The following is a 21,090-nucleotide window of genomic DNA, read 5'->3' on the forward strand; positions in this document are numbered from 1 at the left end:
AAGATCCATGGAGAAGAAATAAAAACTATGAGGTTCGCAAATGACATTGTAATTCTGTCAGAGACAGCAAATGACTTGGAAGAGCAGCTGAACGGAATGGACAGTGTCTTGAAACGAGGGTATAAGATGAACATCAACAAAAGCAAAACGAGGATAATGGAATGTAGTCGAATTAAGTCGGGTGATGCTGAGGGAGTTAGATTAGGAAGTGAGACACTTAAAGTAGTAAAGGTGTTTTGCTATTTGTCGAGCAAAATAACTGATGAAAGTCGAAGTAGAGAGCATATAAAATGTAGACTGGCAATGGCAAGGAAAGCATTCCTGAAGAAGAGAAATTTGTTAACATTGAATATTGATTTAAGTGTCAGGAAGTCGTTTCTGAAAGTATTTGTATGGAGTGTAGCCATGTATGGAAGTGAAACATGGACGATAAATAGTTTGGACAAGAAGAGAATAGCTTTCGAAATGTGGTGCTACTTTAGAATGCTGAAGATTAGATGGGTAGATCATATAACTAATGAGGAAGTATTGAATAGGATTGGGGAGAAGAGAAGTTCGTGGCACAACTTGACTAGAAGAAGGGATCGATTGGTAGGACATGTTCTGAGGCATCAAGGGGTCACCAATTTGCTATTGGAGGGCAGCGTGGAGGGTAAAAATCGTAGAGGGAGACCAAGAGATGAATACACCAAACAGATACAGAAGGATGTAGGGTGCAGTAGGTGCTGGGAAATGAAGAAGCTTGCACAGGATAGAGTAGCATGGAGAGCTGCATCAAACAAGTCTCAGGACTGAAGACAATAACATCACCAACATGACTACTACACAACCCAAATAGAGTCTCGCTTTGCTCCAGAGTGACATAGCTGCACTGGAAATAAGCAGTTTTTATGCAATGCCACTCCATGTTCAAAACGCATCTGGCCTGCTTTGCTTATCTGATCAGCTTTCCTGAACACTTTGCAATGTTGCAACGTTACATTTCAGTCACTCTGGCTTTAGTAGCCTCAGTATACGGCTAATGCAAGTGAGTTAGACTTTCTTGCTTAATCATGCATGGTCAACAGAATGACAACACTACTCTCCTAAGATAATTCAATCCATATGTATCTCCGACGATGCAGTTCATATGGTATGTAGCAATCTGTTCCATAATGTGAAGATATTATTTGCAATTGCAATGGTCTCTGCAATGTAAAACTCCACTCCCTTACTGTGGCTTGGCCTGCTTTCCTGCACTTCCCGAGCTGCAGGGAGGATGTCTGAATTTTTACTTGGCTGTGCCAATATATTCTATTGCGGCACAGCACTTCTTAGCAGAGTGCTATCAACATTCTAGTAGAAGACTTAAATACATCAGCTGACTATCCATTGGTCAGTATCATTTCAGTATTTGATGTTTTTCATATAGAAATGAACTGGTTATCAGATTTCACTCACTAAACACCAGGAGGAAATCTCTTCAAATTTTACAATGGGTAATTATCTCACATGCAGAAAATGTATGTCTTCTGCCACACTCCACTCATCCCAGACATCGAAAACATTTTGTATGTACACAATCAGTACTTGAGATAGGCAGTTAATCATGATGTTCATTCAGGGCTCATAATTGAGATGATTCATGTGCTTGAAAAACAAGAGTACACATCCTGAATGAGGTTACCGTTGATTGGGTCTCCATGGCAGTACTGAGAGATAGCCAGATTCCCATTCTTCGTAGTGTGAATCAGACCATCTCCTCTCTACATCTGAATATCATATTGGCCCCATTAGCAGAGTGCATGTATGTCTGCTGAATCGAGGTTGTTGTCTACCCTAAACCAACATCAGAATTGAGTTGAATTAGTCAACTTGTAAAATCAAAATTTGATGGCAGACTGTTCAGATTTGTGTATGTAAGCAACCAGCTCACGTAACTTGACATGACCTCATGTTGTGTAGCTGTTTCTGGATTAGCCATGATTGAAGTATATGTAACTGATACACCACATTGTGTTGGATAGATGTATATGCTCTGGATAGAAATTAGAGGTCAGTATTTCCATATCATATTTCTGCACTGAGATGTTTGCAGCAGTATTAATTGCAGTTTTTTATAAACAGCATTGATGTAATTATTTGAATAGCCTGAAAGGTTAGGCAAAACGGGGTTATGGTTCTTGCCATCAATAGCATTTGCATGTGCCAGCTGATCAATTTATGTAGAAGATAATACAAGCATAGGATATATCTCGCTAATGTTGAGGTGTCATGTGGGAACAGGGTGCATCTCCTTAGACTAGGGAGTAAGATCTTTATTCATAAAGGCATCGAATTATTGAAAAACTTTTTTTCTCATTTTGACTTAGACTGGAATTTAATCCATAATTGATGTTCATACTACTTTTGGTTTTCAAAAAGACCAAAGAAAGATTTTATTGCTGTAATGAAACCTTTTGGAAAGGAAACAATCCATTATAACCAATGAGATGAGTAGAATGTTTGCAAGGATGTCTTTTATAGTATTCTCATGTATTGTAATATTGGTTCCAAATCCATTACACAGAGGTGAACATTTATCTTTTGAAGGTCTGGAGTTAATAACATCTTTGATATATTGAACAACTTCTATAGTGTCCTTGTGTAGAATATACTTCAAGACCTGAAGTGTTAGTCATGAAAATATGTGTGATGACATCCATTCTGCGTTGCTCATCAATTTACACTAAAGTGTAAGGGGTGTGTTATTGTTAATTCACTCTTTTGGTGTTAACAAATGGCGTGATAGAGAAACATTCTAATTTTCAAACTATCACACAGGAAAATGCCTCTGTTTGTGTACTCACTCCAGTACAATTTCAACAGGTGATTGTTGAAGGAAACACATTTGCTCTTGCTGTTACCTAATGGATTCAGAAAATGGTTTAGCTAATATCATTTGCATTGTATCATATGTCAGAGCTACAACAAATGTTGTAGATTTTTTCACAGCTTTGATGATACTCTGAAGCAAACAACTAGTCATTACTATATAGTAATTTTAATGAACTTGTTGCTTATACAACCCGTGAATAGTGACAACCTGGACATTGGAAAGTGTATCAAATGCCATGAAGAGCAACACTTCAGGAGTTTAATTGCAGGCCTGGAAGATTTTGTACATCTGTTATTGGGGATCATAGTTATTAAAGTAAGAAAATCCTTTTATAACTGTGTAATTTCGGGAAGAGGGCTTGTAAAGTTGCTGCCTAAGAGACCAGACATAAGTATTGAAAGTGTTCTGTCATAATGTTTTATGCCTGTACAAATATGGCATGTGGTTTTATCTTTCACACTAGTACAACTATTTTTCCACTTTAATGTAAGAAAACTGCAGAGAGCATTTGTTCTGCTTATCAGACCTGTAAAATCCTTCTAGATCCACTTATCTCTCTGCCTCCCTCTTCTTTGGTTGATATTTTGCAATATCTTGAGAACCAGCAGCATTACCAGTCATCATGAGTTGTTTTCAAGACCTCAGCAGATTTTTTATGATTATAAAATGACATTCAGACCTCATCTGTACCTCTATCAATGGATTGTGGCTCATTTTTTGATGTAGATTGTAGTACCCCCAGAATTTTATGAAAGTGTGGAGTCACTTGTGTTCCAGCCACTTCGATCACACATTATTTTGTAGTGGGTTGTGGCATAAACAGATAAACACTGCTGCAGAATGTTATTTGTGCAGGATAACTGAGAAAGAAGAGCAAAACCGGGCCAACAACTGATGTGCTAGGTTGCAGCAAAGAAAAAAGGAAAACTTCCGGCCCAGAATTCTGTGGACGAATTTTGTGCATTAAAAACATTGGTAATTGTCCTGTGTTGTCGAGAGACAACGGAAGAAAAAAAAAGATTATTATTAATAGTGACTTGGTCACGAGCAGACAGACATGTATCGTTAAGAAAAAATGTTATTTAATTTGGTTGAATTCAGTCGTGTGTGAATGCCCTAAGAAAGTATAGGCTTACTGTTTAATGTGGCAGTGAAATGGTGTATTGAATTTTGAATATAGAATATGTTAACAGCAACTGAATTTTGAGAGAGTCTTTATTTGGACTAGATAATAGGGTTTTGGAATAGTAGATGAATTTTCACCTTCTTCAAAATATAGAATCTTAGGAGAAGAGTTTGATGCAAGCAGAAGATGCTGGAGCTGCAGGGAAGCTGAGCCTGTATCCGGCATTCGACTAAGTTCACACCGATAGTCCAAGGAGCACAGCTCTTAGTTTTAGAGAAGATACAACGGAGCACCACAAGATGCGGTGAGAAGCCTCTGTCAACTCTACTCAGATAAAAATTACTTGATAGTTGACACTACAAATGTTGGAGCTGCTTTCCTTAAATCGGAGAACTCAGCGTCGTGCCTCAACTGTTCGCTGTTGCCAAACTATTATAACAATTGGTCAGTTCCCTTCCAATTCTTTGTCTGGCTTTCTTTTTGTGATGTTTCGATCGCATATATTGGGTTTGGCCCACATACATATATCACATTTCATCACATGTGATAACCATACCAAAAAATTTGGGGGCGCACACGCGTGCACGCACGCACGCACACACAAAAAAAACCATGCACACACACCCATCCCCAACCAACCCACCCACTCCCAACCAACCCACCCACTCACCCCCAACCAACACACCGACTCACCCCCAACCAACCCACCCACTCACCCACCTGTAATTTAATGTAAGCGAATCTCTGTAATTATAATAAGTTTCGCATGACATTGTGTGAAGTCAAATTTTTCAAGGCTATCATTCCTCCATCATTGTGACTGGGTCACCACAATCAGAGATATAACCAGTGACTGTGCAGTAGTGTAGCATAGTAGCCAGCTTAAAAATTTGATGTGTAGGAGCCCATAGGTTCAAACAGCATTTTTTCTTGTTTCTAAACTTAATCAAAAGACTTCAGTTATTAGTTATATTATGTTAACTGGTTTAAATGTAATTTTTTTATTTCTAATACTTTACTGTCTCATTTTCATCATCAAATTGTCTTTTCTATTTTGTCTTATTTCTCTTCCTATCATTCTTTTTCTGCTCAGAACCATCGTGTGTTGCCTATAAGCTGAAAGCAAGTGCCAACCTAGAGAACTCATTCATTGGTTACAGGGTATCTCATGTAAGCAGTTTGAGGATAGTTTCAGGTAACCAATGAGAGTGAGAAATTACTATTTGCTTTTAGTGCTTATACTGAATTTTTCTCTGTGCTGAGTTGCTCATAGATATTACCCTGAAATGCTGTGACCAAAGTGATTGTGTTTTTAGTTTGTCCGTGGATTGTTTACCATCATTTTCTGAAATATGTGGCAGGTTGTGGTCAAGACAAGTCACGAGCTTAAATTAAGGACTCATCTGCGCCAGTTCAGTCATTGGTCACTTCACATTAGCTGTAGACAAAACCATCTTGCTTTTGCATCATACTTAATGGTGGGTACCTTGAAAATTGCTTCATGTTACACATTAAAAGCATTTGCAAAGTGACCCACTGTGTTTGTGTGCCACCTACAATGGAGCAGCAACTGGCCGCCAGTGTGGCATTACTGCAGCGGCAAGTGACAGATCTAAACTGTCTTAATTTAAATCTGACTATAGTTACAATATCTTGTCTCAAAACACAATTTTCAAATTTTTTTCTTGTTGTCTTCAGTCTGAAGACTGGTTTGGTGCACTTTTCTTTAACAACCTCAGGTGCAAAATTGAACACTCGCACTTGTTTATACTCAATGTCAGCGTTGGTTATTGAAACTGTACTCACCGACTGATCATGATGTCGGATGTCTGCTTTCCCACCAGTATTCACCAAAATTTTCTCCAGTTGTATCTGGTGTAAAAACTTCACAAAGAAACAGTATTCCGCCATGTCATAATGTGCTGTGTGGACCTGATTGGATGTGATGCCAATAATATCTACTATCCAGTCATGGATTTCTAGAGAACTCGGTTGCACATTCCTGGAAGATTTCTCAAACGCAAAACACAGGGTATTCTTACGAGGTTCACTGGGAGCCATAACTGCACTATATGAGTGGTCGAGACTGCTGTGAGTGATTTAAGAAGCTTGTGTAGGACGGTAGTGAAGAAGCACTGAGAATATCACAGGTCACAATCCAAGAATTTCCATAAACACGGCTTGCGGCGCTTCGACTACGCGGAAGTACCGACATGTCCGATCGCTGTTGCGTCCCAAGCGCAACTGTCAGCACTGCGACAGGTAGGCCTGCCTTGTCCCCCCCGCCCCTCGCCAGCCAATGCTTGGTTCCTACTCTACCCGCACTTCCCACACAACTCTGCTGTCTTACAGTTAACACATTGTACTGTAACCTTTCGACCTTCACATTGACGATGAAACAAAAAAATAGCATCGCCATTGAAAGCAAAAGGTACAATGCGGACTTCTGTCAAGGGGGAGTAATACATCAGGCGTTTTGGGCTTGGAAGCTTTCCTGGAAGTTCAGTAGTAAATTCCGATTTCCCACTGTCTGTTTACTGTAACCCTTAGACCTCCACATTGTCGCTGAATCAGAGATGCTGCATTGGGATTGATTACAAAAGTCACAATGCCGATTTCTGTCCAGGAGGAGTAACGCCTCAAACAGTCTGTGTTGGAACCTTTCCTGGGAGACCAGGAATACATAAATGACCTTGTGGATGACCTCGGAAGTTTACTGAGGCTTTTTGAGGATGATGCTGTGCTATATTGAGAGGTTATAACAATGGAAAATTGTACTGAAACGCAGGAGGATCTGCAGCAAATTGACGCATGGTGCAGGGAATAGCAATTGAATCTCAATGTAGACAAGTGTAATGTGCTGCGAATACATAGAAAGATATATCCCTTATAATTTAGCTACAAAATAGCAGGTCAGCAACTGGAAGCAGTTAATTCCATAAATTATCTGGGAGTACGCATTAGGATTGATTTAAAATGGAATGATCATATAAAGTTGACCGTCGGTAAAGCAGATGCCAACCTGATATTCATTGGAAGAATCCTAAGAAAATGCAATCTGAAAGCAAAGGAAGTAGGTTACAACACGCTTGTTCGCCCACTGCTTGAATACTGCTCAGCCGTGTGGCACCCATGCCAGATAGGGTTGATAGAAGAGAGAGAGAAGATCCAACAGAGAGCAGCGCGATTCGTCACAGGATCATTTAGTAATCGCGAGAGCGTTACGGAGATGATGGGTAAACTCCAATGGAAGACTCTGCAGGAGAGACGCTCAGTAGCTCGGTATGGGCTTTTGTTGGAGTATTGAGAACATACCTTCACTGCGGAGTCAAGCAGTATATTGCTCCCTCCTACGTATATCTCGCGAAGAGACCATGAAAAAAAAAATCGGAAAGATTAGAGTCCACACAGAGGCATACCAACAATCCTTATTTCCACGAACAATACGAGACTGGAATAGAAGGGAGAACCAATAGAGGTATTCAAGGTAGCCTCCGCCACACACCGTCAGGTGGCTTGCAGAGTATGGATGTAGATGTTGATGTAGAAATATTAGATTCCGATGCTCAACGGCAGGTTTACTGTAACTCTTGGCCCTGCACATTGACGACGAAACGCAGAAATTGCATCGGGAATGAATACAAAACGCACAATGCCGACTTCTGTCCAGGGAGTAACGCTTCAAACAATCCCTGCTTTGAACCTTTCATGGGAGTTCAGTAGTAGATTCCGATGCACCACTGCGGGTTTACTGTAACTGCTGGACGTCACTTGACGATGGAACACAGAAATTGCATTGGATCTGAATACAAAATCCACAATGCCGATTTCTGTCCAGGGGGAATAATGCTTCAAACAGTCTGTGCTCTAAGCCTTTCCTGGGAGTCCAGTCTTGGATTCCGATTCACCACTGCAGGTTTTCTGTAAACCTTGGTCCTCAAATTGACGATGAAACAAGGAAATTACATCAGGATCGAATACAAAAGGCACAATGCCGACTTCCATCCAGAGGGAATAACGCTTCAAACAGTCTGTGTTGGAACCTCTCCTGGGAGACCAGTAATATATTCCGATGCACCACTGCTGGTTTACTTTAACCCTTGGACCTTCACATTGATGATGAAACACAAAAATTACATCGCTATTGGAAAGAAAGGTACAATGGAGACATCTGTCGAGGGGGAGTAATTCTTCAGGCGCTTTGGGATGGAAACCTTTCCTGGCAGTCCAGTAGGAAATTACGATACACCACTGCAGGTTTGCTGGAACCCTTAGACCTTCACATTGATGATGAAACACAATAAATACCATCGGCATTGAACACAAAATGTACAATGCCGACTTCTCTCTAGTGGGAGTAACACTTCAAACAATCTCCGTTTTCAACCTTGCCTGGTAGTCCAGCAGTAGATTCCGATGCACCACAGCAGATTTACTGTAACAAAAAGTGCAATGCCGAATTCTGTCAAGGGGGAGCAATGCTTCAAACAGACTGTGCTTTGAACCTGTCCGGGGAGACCAGTGTTACATTCCAATGCACCACTGCAGATTTACTGTAACCCTTGGACGTTCACATGAATGAATTCAAAAGGCACACTGCCGACGTATTTCCAGGGGGAGTAACGCCCCAAACAGTCTGTGATTTGATCCTTTCCTGGTATTCGAGTAGTAGATTCCAATGCACCACGCTGCTTTACTGTAACCCTTGGACCTTCTCACTGACGATAAAATACAGATATTGCATCGGGATTGAATACAAAACGTACAATGCAGACTTCTCTCTAGTGGGAGTAACCTTGCCTGGTAGTTCAGCTGTAGATTTCGATGCACCGCAGCAGATTTACTGTAACCTTTGGACCTTCACATTGACGATGAAACATAGAAATTGCATCGGGATTTAATATAAGAGGCACATTGCCGACTTCTCCCCATGGGGATTAACGCTTCAAACAGTCTGTGGTTTGAACCTTTACTGGAAGATCAGTATTAGATTCTGTTGCACCAAGGCATGTTAACTGTAACCCTTGGATCTTCACATTGACAATGAAGCAAAGTAATAGCATCGGTATTGAACACAAATGGCGCAATGTAGACTTCTGTCCAGTTGGATTAATGCTTCAAACAGTCAGTCTGTGTTTGGAACCTTTCCTGGGAGTCCAGTAGTAGATTCTGACACACCACTGCAGGTTTACTGTAACCGTTGGACCTTCACATTGTCGATGTAACACATAAATTGCATTGGGATTGAATACAAAATTCACAATGCTGACTTCTGTCCAGGGGAAAGTAGTTAGATTTTGTAGGTTCTGGAAGGTTAGGTTAGGTTAGGTTAGGTTCGGTTCGTAATTTTTTATTTTCTGTGAGATTGATCCAATGATCCAGAACCTACAAAATCTAACTACTATCCCTTTTCCCTAATAAAAATATAATATAATATAATAATATTATAATAACTACAGGGTGTTACAAAAACTTTCAGGAAACATTCTTCACACACAAAGAAAGAAAATATGTTATGTGGACATGTGTCTGGAAACACTTACTTTCCATGTTAGAGCTCATTTTCTTACTTCTCTTCAAATCACATTAATCATGGAATGGAAACACACAGCAACAGAATGTACCAGTGTGACTTCAAATACTTTGTTACAGGAAATGTTAAAAATGTCCTCCATTAGCGAGGATACATGCATCCACTCTCCATTGCATGGAATCCCTGATGCGCTGATGCAGCCCGGGAGATTGGCAATATTGTATCACAGACGTCCACAATACAAGCACGAAGAGTCCCTACTTTGGTACCAGGGTTGTGTAGACAAATTCAAATGCCCCCATAAATGAAAGTCAAGAGGGTTGAGGTCAGGAGAGCGTGGAGGCCATGGAATTGGTCCGCCTCTACCAATCCATTGGTCACTGAATCTGTTGTTGAGAAGCGTACGAACACTTCAACTGAAATGTGCAGGAGCTCCATCATGCATGAACTACATGTTGTGTCGTACTTGTAAAGGCACATGTTCTAGCAGCACAGGTAGAGTATCCTGTATGAAATCATGATAACGTGCTCCTTTGAGAGTAGGTGGAAGAACATGGGGCCCAATCAAGACATCACCAACAATGCTTGATACTTGTACTGTAGAGCAATGAGTCACATGTCAACAGAAGCACCGAAGTCAACATTACCTTCCTTCAATTGGGCCATTGGCGGTGAATCGAGGAAGTACAGTACATACTGACGAAACTAAAATGAGCTCTAAAATGGAAATTAAGCGTTTCTGGACACATGTCCACATAACATCTTTTCTTTATTTGTGTGTGAGGAATGTTTCTTGATAGTTTGGCTGTACCTTTTTGTAAAACCCTGTATAATAAAAAATCATTTATCTTGCATATATGTCCTATAAATGAATGTAATGTAAATAAATAAATTAGGTAATTAACTATTATTTAAACAAATTTTTTTAACATTTTACTAGCCCCAATATTGTCCTATTTTCGATTATTGTAAAAAACGTGTTTTTTTAAAAAATTTAAAACTAATTTTAAAAAAAGCATTTTTTATAACATTTTCTTAGCCCCAAAAATGTTCTATTTTTGACTTCTGGTAAAAACGTGTTTTTATAAATTATATTAAAAAATAAGTATAAATAATGATTTACTTTCCACTTTAGCAGCTATAAGATTATTAGGAACTGTTGTTTGTAAATGTTTTTTGAAAGAAGATTTATTTACAGTTCTACCACATTTACAAGTAACTTTAATTTTATTACGTTCCTTACAGCATTCTTTATATACATATTTATATCCAACTGTTCAATATTTAGTTTTATAAAATTCTTCAATACTTTTTTTAATTATACATTCACTACACTGTCTTCATTGTGGCTTGGCACAGCCTAAAGACTGCCTTAGCTGTCGCCTAGTGTTGTCCAATTAGATTAAAATCAAATTAATAAGAAAAATAATCATATAAAAATTTTACATCTTGGATTCTATTTCATGAAATTCATTATTTCTATTTTTCAGTTTCTTCATTCCTTTATATTTGAGTGTCATTTGTCCTTTTTTAATTATTTCAAGTTCCCAAGGATCAATTAATTTGTAATATCTATCTGTTAAAGTAACTTTAAAATCATTATTAAGTTCCATACATATCTTTCTCCATATCTAGTATTTAAATATTCACAGTTAGCAACATTGTATAAAATATTAATCTCTAGTTCAGTTATATTTTAATCCCTTTCGACACAATAACATCATTAAGCTTCTTGATTATGTCTCCATTTAAATAGAACAAATTTTGTCTGATTTATATATAATAATTAAATATTAGATTTTCAATAATGAGTAATGAGCATATAGTAATGTATCTATTCTGTTTTCTGAAACATATCTTTTATTATCATAAGTACATAGTGTTTTTTGTTTACTTTAATTGTATATATTTCATGTTTTTCACTTTTAATTAAATTAAATTTGCTATATTGTTCTGTATTGTTAAACAAGCCATCTTTCTAATCTTCTAAACTTATTTTGTTTTTAACAACACATTTTTTAAATTCCTTTAGATTTCTTTTCTATTTTGTCACCAAATTTATAAGCATACATCTTTACTCTTAAACCACTAAATTCTTCCATTATTTTTCCATTACATTCATCTTTCAAATTACCAATAACATTCTTGTTTACTTGTGGAATATTATATATATTATCTGTTGGATAATCACTTGTATCAATATAATCAATCATGGATTTCATATCTTCGTAGAAATCTTCAGTTTTAATATTGCAAATATAACTATCTGTATCTTGATAACATTATTCAATATTTTCTTCATATTTAGGTTTCATAACTCTATGGTGAATATCGTACATCAATTCTTTAGATACATGAAGTATAGTTAATCCAACATATATAGGTTTATTAAATATTATTTTAGCTTTATTCATATGAATAGCAGCTAGTTTTTCAGTAAATATTGTTCTATGTTTAAAGTTTGGCTTAGCTACAAGTTTATCACATACTTTACTATCTGAAACTAATTTAATATATTGTCTGTTTCTTATATTTTCCATTGTTTTACCAAATACAGAATTATTCATAATTTAATAGAAAACTTGCTCAAAGTCATTTGTGGCTTTTGTTGTTAACTGTGTGTTTAGATCTATGTACTTGTTTAACCAATTATATTGTTTTAATTTTAACACTTTATGTATTTGTGTAAGTTTCATTTCTAAAGATAAATATTATTTAAGATTTCTATAATGTACTACATAATTATGTTTTTCATCTAAAGTAGTTATTAATTTACTTTCATTTTTACCTGGAACAAGTTTTGATTCAGGAGCTAGCAAAATTTCTTTATGTAAATCACGTCATTCTTTTGGATATTCTAGATCTACTTCAAATATATATCCATCTTGACTATTGTTTGACATTACACTTATTTTTGTAAAATTAAAATTATTTGTTTCATCCCATTTAAATCCGCCATATGGTAAATATTGGTTCATAGCATAACCCTATAAATTGTTTGCATCTACATATATTATATAATTTGATATTTTATTATTATTATAATATTTTAAATATTTATTATTTGTTTTTAAATTTTTTTTTTACAACATTGTGAAATTCCACCTCTTATTCCTTTTTCAATCACTAGAAGCATATCATTGGCATTAAATAAATCAAGTTTTTGATTACTAATTTTTAATGCTGCATCCTAAGATAAACTTGGTACAGTAAAATACCAAGAAGGAGCTAAATTAGATGTATTAATACATGTATTTCTAAAATTTTCAAAAACATCACTTAGCAATAATACATCAGTTTTAAGATATAAATCCTGATATTCACCAAGATTTTTAATATTGAATTTTTCCCAAACTAGTTTTGCATGTTCATAAACTTCATCACTTATGTCACAATCACTTAATTCACTATAAAATTTATCTTTTGTTGGTAATTTTTAATATTTTTAGTTGATTTTCCTTAATATTTGATGACAGTTTGTCGAGTGAAAAAGCCATAAATCAAAATCTATCAACAAATCTCATTTTTAATTTGTTTGTATGTTTACCAAAACTAATATATTTATTTTCATTATTTCGTATTAGTTCTATTTCTTTATCATCGTGACCAAGTTCTTTTACAAGAAGATGTGAATCATAACCAGACAAATTATGTAAATAAATAGATACAAAATCAGGTTGTCGTAGTTTTAAATTCACAGATTAGATAATGGAGCAATAAATTATTAATTGTAATTTATTCTCATTTATCGAAACCCACTTATTGTGGAAAATATACAAAATCCATTTGCAAATAGCAGATGATCAAATTTCTTAAGTTCACGTAATGATTGAGTTGGTTCAATTGATTTAGGTGACATAGTAGTAGTAGTAGCAGTAGTAGTTGTTGTTGTTGGCGTTCCATATAAACTTTTAATAGCATCAACATCGTCTTGAGATAATTCTAAATGTGAACCATAATAGTAAGGATACCTTTATTGATTCAAAATCATCTGAATGTTCTACACCCAATGCATGACCAATTTCATGCACTAAAACTGCAAACAGATTTGTTTGATATTTTTGTACATTTTTATCATATTACATAATGGAGCAATAAATTTTCCAGTTAAATGATCATGATGAAGTACTTTCTTATTCACTTTGGGAAAGGGCATTTACAAGTGCACAAATTCCAGATTTGTGAAACATTTTATATTCATCAAGTGTATGTGGTTCCATTTCGTCAATTTGAGAATAAATTCTTCCAATATCTTCAACTTCTTGTTTTGTACATTCTATAAATTTTTATGGCAATTTGGTCCACTATAAACAAGAGGATCTTTATATCTTATCTTTATATATATATATACATATATATATAATAACAAAATCCACTTCGTTCATATTTTTGATATTTCATTGTTTTGGTGTTTCGGGATTTGGTTCACAATTATCCATCTTTAAAAGTAAACTTTCAGAATCAACATAAATAACAAATGGAACATTTTGTGTAAGTTTATAATTTTCAAAATATACATATTCTCTTCACCTGGCATTTCAACTGTTAATGGTTTATTAGTTAACCAATTTTTTGTGTGTTCATCTAATTATTCTTTACTATTAAAATGTAGTTAACATAAATCACAAATAAATTTTCCTGTTTCATGTTTGGTAATTTGACTTGATACAAGTGTAGATAAATTTTTTAAATAAAAATGTTTTTCTTTTATAGATTTTGTTATTTTTAATGGATACACTTGACAATTTTCATCTTCATCATCAAATGTATAAACATTAATAGATACATTCATTATTTTTTCTGTTTTTGGAATATGATCAACTCATAAAGGAAATTTTATATTTTTCAAGTTTTTTAATCAAGATAAAGACCAACATTTTTATATTTTGTTATTCTATTATAATGATCATCTACAGGAAACAAAGCTGATTTTATAGCCCACAGAAAACACTTTTGATCACTATTCTTTACATTAACACATGCTTTCTTATATTTAATTTTATCTGGTAACACAAAAATTGCTAATTGTAAGCCAATTATTCTATTTAATGATCATCCAGAACCTGTGCTTGAAAATTAGATATACTCTCTACAATATTTCTTTTACCATATTTGAATTTTTTATTAAAATATTTTTCTGTTGAAATTCTATAGTTTGTTGTCCAAATTCTTCAACTTTTCCATTTGTTTCATCATTTTTGCAGTTTACATTCACAATATAAATTAAAATTTATCTTTACATCATGATGTACTTTCAAATGGTCTTTAACAATCTTAAAAATTGTTGTTTTTACTGCATTTAAGAAATGATTAGGATCAAGTATATCCATATTATTTACAAAATTTAAAGTTTGTTATCTGTTTCCAAATGCCTTTTGAACTAAGTAACAATTCATTGTTTTTCTATCTTTAGGTTTTACAAATATATTTGTAGAAAATGGAAATAATCCTTTTAATGATTTATCTTCTTTAGTTGTAAAAACATCACAAATATCATAAAATGTTAACTTTTCCAAAGATTTCCACTAGGTTCAGCTTTATTATTTTTAACAATATTTGTTTGATTATCACTTACAGGGTGTATATGACCCGGGACAATCGGGTGATCCGGGAAAAACCCGGGAATTTTTTCATCCGGGAGAAAACCGGGAAAAACCCGGGAATTTTTTAGAATTCCGGGAATTTTTCATTATTTTAGGTTTCAGTTAAATTTTTGCAATATTGACTAGTAAGAATCGATGCTGTAACAAAGGATATTACTCTATCCCGCTACTGCAGAATAATACTAGAACAATAAAACGTGAACGAGAAAAAAATATGAAAATAAAACATAAATTGCAAAGGAAATGTGCCATATACAATAACAGAACACAGTGCTCATACAAACGTTTGCCGACAACAAAATGTGTCAAAGGTGTTAGGAAAACTATGCAATGCTTTATAACAACAAAATATCTCTGATGAGAGTGACGTCACAACGGTTTAACTAGATTCGTTATAGGAGTTACGAGCGGGCTCATGCGCATGTGCAGTTGAGTGGCGGGGCAAACCGATGTATCTGACCCGAATGACAATTACGGGGGTGGAGGGGGCGCCAAATTCATAATCTTGAGAAGAAAAAAATCATGTTTCACAAAGAGCCTAGCATCCAGCGCACGTTGGTCTGCCGATTACTCATGATTTTGAAACTCATCCCTCTTGGTTTTTGAACGCACTCTGTAAGTTGATATCTGAACGAATCATAAGTTAATTTTTGAATGTGTGCCTAGTGTACATGATGTCTGCCAGGGAAATCCTTGCCACATCTAGAAATAAACTTTCCTGCAAGCAAACGGGTACCGGGTTATACGAGCTGAGCAGAGTAAAGCCGAACGAGGGAACGCCAACCGCTGTCTGATTATGTGGTTGATTGGGCTTGGAATGATCAGCTGTGCTACAATTACTAGCGAAATCCATAGAGTCAGACTACCAGAGTGGAAATAAATGACTAACAGGAATAACAGGTAAGAAAGATTATGTATTATCTTCTCGGTGGAACCAAGAAAATGAAATTTTGTCAGAAAATTTTTGGCCAGATCGCTCCACTTGTAAGGGCCAGTTGTACAGCCCCCTTCTAGCAGCCGATTAACTTCTATTCTGGAAGTAGGGCGGAAAGTGGTTTGTACGAACATAACAACGCCTAACCGGAGAATAATCAGGGATAACTAAACCGGCGATTCTGGCAGGGTTAGTGAAGTTAACCAGCGACTAAATTTTGACAAAGGCATGAATAGTTCCAGAGTTAGTCATGACAAGATTGTTTGTTAGAACGAGGAACGGGGACATCACACCAATTAGGGAAGAATATGACGATTCCAAATTTAAGTAAAAATCTACTTTTCGATCTCATGCTCGAGAAACTGGGGCGTATGAATGAAATGTGAAACTATTTTCTAACATTAAATTATTTGCTTGTAGTAGGCCTAATAGGCATTTTATGTTGGTCTTCGTGAATTATATTCTGTCGTGTTATAAAAATGACCATTTGTGCAAAAACAGTCTCGTTTATTTGGTATGTGTTACAATTTCTGCAGTGTTAGAAAGACCTATTTTGTTTTATCTAGCAGACAGCGACAAAATAAACGTAATCAGATTTGAGACACCACACCAGTCATGGGTAGTATTTGTATTAACAACTTACGCAGCATTAGACAACGATATTTCGGCCTCTTTTCTTTTATGACATAACGTAAGATCTTTTATAGTTTTACACATACGAACATACGGGCTTCCTGCATCATCGTAGCTGCCAAAAGCGCGGTGGCGCCTCTTACCTGGCACTCTCTGACGACTGCTGAAACGAACCTATTTCTAACAGGTCGCGGGAAATTATTGCGAATGGCTGTTTGAAAAACATTACTTTCAAGGCAAATTTCCTCTTTCGCAAGTGGAACTATGTGTGAGAATGTGCGATGAATTCCTTAAATCACAGAGCGTTTGATGACGAGCGATTAGAAGTATTTAGAGCCCAGATCAGACAATCGTGTCGTTATTATGAGCAAATTGATGTAGTGCTACGGGAAGCTCTCGCTCCTCTGCGGTAGCTAATTTATTTATGGAAAACTATGAGAACAAGTCACTGGACTTGGCTAAAAATTTTACTGGTACATTTGTGTGATGTATCTTAAAGTGTAACACGGGCAAGAAAAATCAACATTATTATATGTGAAAGCTTAGCTTCTGTTGCAGCTTATTAACCTTAGAGACCAATGTTGTACGTGAAAGCTTTGCTTTTCTTGTAGCAACACTATGTATATTAATTTAAAACATTAACTTTTCCTGTTTGTGTATCCGTGCTACTTAACAGTGATGTTGCTATTAGCGGACTACATCACGTGTCCTACGCTCTGAATATCCGCTGTCATCGGCTGGCGGAATCACGTGACATGAGCAATGACTTGCTTACAAAAGCGTATCGTAATCTCGATTACATGGTTCGGAAAGTAACATGCGGTGTTTGGTGGGATTCGAATTTATACTTTCATGATACGAAAATATACAGCGTACTTATTGATGCAAAAAAAAAAAATACCTGTCACTTAATAGCGCGGAAAAAGTGTGTTTTCATCCGGGAGAAAGTGTATTTTTAACCGGGAAATCCGGGAAAAATCCGGGAATTTTTTTTCCTTGTTCACGTATACACCCTGACTTATTTCTTCAGTGACAGCTGTCGCACTCCTAGATCTGTGTTCAGGTATATAAATACTAACGATATTTTTATATTTTTTACTTACTTAAGCTAAATAATTTGTATGATTTTCACTTATTATAGACATATTATTTTTAACAATATTTGTATTATTTTCACTTACTATAGGCGTATTACTTCCAACAATATTAGGATGATTACTAATTATAATTGAATAATTACTCATAATAAATCTAAATAAATCAGCTTTATATAAACTTGAATAGCCTCGTAAATTATTTACTCTACAAAATTAATGAAGTCTTAAAAACAGGAAATTGTTGTAGCTGATTAGCAAGTTGTTCTAGTTGAGCAGCAATGTTACTTCTCCATTTATATAGAAATAAATTTATTAGAATTGTACAGAAGTAAATTTCTTTTAATTTTAAATTATTTCTATAAATTATTTTAAAAATAATTTTCACCAATAATCATCATCATAAACATTATGAGATTCATAGTCCTGATTTCTAAATTGATGAATTGTATCAAGTAAGGATGAAAAGAGCTTGTAGTTTCCTTTAACCATACATCAATACATCCTTTATGAAAAATATGATTGCAGCTTGTTTTAACAAATTGATCAATATTTTCATCACTTAAACAAGTAGGACATTCAATATCTTTTTCACATATCTTAATTAGTACATAAGTTTCTTTTAGTTTAGTTTGCATTTCGTTTTGGTTCTCCATTTATAAGAAATAATTTTTATTAGATTTATAAAAAGTTAAATTCTCTAATTTTTGTACTTTATCTTTCAATGTATTTATTACTTTAGGAATTAATTCAGATGTTTTATGGCAACCAATACCAAATAAAGATAAATGAGTTGTACCAGTTATAACTACTTTTTTTGTAAATTCGCTGTATTCGTAGAATACATCATCTTTGAAAAAATACAACAAATCATTACTGTATCTAAAAGCAGAATTCATTTTTGGTGGTAATCCTGGAAATTTTCTAGTTATAGTTCCCCATAATTTATATGTAAAAGTACATCAATCTAACTCTACATAGAAATTGTTAAAGAATAAAAATGTTCATCCTGAATAGGTGTTAACTATACCATGCAATAAAATTTTTTTATGTAATCGTATAGTAATTATTGACTTAGGATACCTTGAAATTGTAATGTGTGTAAATCTAACATATAAAACATATTGTATATAAATACTACAATTTCACCACTTTGTCTTTGATATATTCTATCTATTTTCTGTAAACCTTCTGGTAAAAATGTTAACCAATTAGTTATTAATTGCAACTTATTCTCATTTATTGAAACCCACTTATTGTGGAAAATATACAAAATCCATTTGCAAATAGCAGATGATCAAATTTCTTAAGTTCACATAATGATTGAGTTGGTTCAATTGATTTAGGTGACATAGTAGTAGTAGTAGCAATAGTAGTAGTAGTAGTAGTAGTAGTAGTTGTTGTTGTTGGTATTGTTGGTGTTCCATATAAACTTTTAATAGCATCTACATCGTCTTGAGATAATTCTAAATGTGAACCATAATAGTAAGGATACGTTATTGATTCAAAAGCATCTGAATGTTCTACACCCAATGCATGACCAATTTCATGCACTAAAACTGCAAATAGATTTGTTTGATATTTTTGTGCATTTTTATCAATTTCCAAGTACCAGTTTTCATATTTATCCATGTGTATTTCTAATGGATCATTATTCCTATTTGGAAAAAAGCATGACCTATCACATTTCCTTTTCCATCTAACTCCTTTGGACAATGTTGACTATTAAATTCATATATCATGAATAAACTGAATACCACTATATTTCTGCCATAGACTGAAAGATGCATTTCTTAATTCCAATACTCTTTTATTTGCTACTTTATAATCCCATTTTATTTTCTTTTTATTCCATTTATACATACTGGTTCTATAACTACAAAATGAATTTTTTACACCACATCCTTCGTTCATAAAACGTAACGTTTCTTCCTTTAATTCACCAGTAACCTCAAGATTGTGTGTTAGTTGAAATAACATTAATGATTCTCTTAATAATTAATCACGAACTTCGGTTATTTCAGTTTTTGGTGAAATATCTAAGTAACCAAAATCTTTTATATATTTAACTACCTTGTTCTTTTGCAGTTCTAAGCCTGGAGCAGCTACTATTAATTTCACAAACAGTAATAACACAAGAATCTTCATTTAAATAGAATTAAAAATAATATAATACCCAATTTTGTTTCGTTTACAATTTAATTTAATCATAAATACAAACTTTAAATTTCACATGTTTATTTTTTGCAAAACTAATAAAAAATATTTCTCTTAAATGGAAACAATTGTAGATATCATCAACTATAAGCTTACTTACAACAATAAGCAAGTTTTAATAATTATTGATGAAGAAAATAATCGATGGTTTTATGCAAATCAAGTTGCCGATCTGTTAGGGTATGTTAGCCTTGGAATGCTATTGAAGAGAACGTTAAACAAAAATACTGTAAAACGTACAAGAATTTTGGTAGCACTATTACAGTGCTACCTAAATATATACAAAATTTATCAATGAACCTGGTCTCTATTCTCTAGTTATGAAATAGAAAATGCATTTTGCAGAATATTTTCAAGATTGGGTTTATGAAGAAGTTTTACCATCAGTTAGAAAGCATGGTGAATATAAGATTAGAAAAGAGATGTTTGATGCTTATAAATATCAAATAGAATCTTTACATGAAATACGTACATTGGATAAAAAAACAAATCGAAAATATAAGAGAAACAGTTAATGTGGCTTTGGAAATAATAGGTAAAAGAAATTAAGAAATAAATAATTTATTTCCACAACTAGTTCCTAAAACAATTAATGAACACTTAAGACCAACATTCATTTTTTTTTAAATTATTTGATGATGAATGTGTATATGATTATTATGTCATCTAACTAAAACATTTACAGAAACAACTATATAAAATGGAAGATAGGCATCTAAACTGTGAAGAAATGTTAAGGTGGAATTATAATCCTAATTCTATGAATCTGTTTCAAGGAATGAAATAAAATTTAACGATTCACTGTCATATCAAATATTTCAGTATTTTGAATAACTATACACTAGAACAACTGATTCATGATATAATTAGTCTTAATAAAACTGAACTACTATAAAATAACTTTATCTTTATTTACCCAAGTATTGTGTGATTTATCAAAACCTAACAATTTAACATAAACTTTATTATCTTTTTTAAAACTTTTTCAACTTAGTATACATCTGGATATTTCGTTTTCTGTAGTTCTTGTTCATAAAAATTTCCTTTTATGTCTTTCAATTTATGTTTAATTCGATTAGAATGAATAACATCT

Source organism: Schistocerca cancellata, chromosome 11, assembly GCF_023864275.1.
Source record: "Schistocerca cancellata isolate TAMUIC-IGC-003103 chromosome 11, iqSchCanc2.1, whole genome shotgun sequence".
Classification (NCBI taxonomy): domain Eukaryota; kingdom Metazoa; phylum Arthropoda; class Insecta; order Orthoptera; family Acrididae; genus Schistocerca; species Schistocerca cancellata.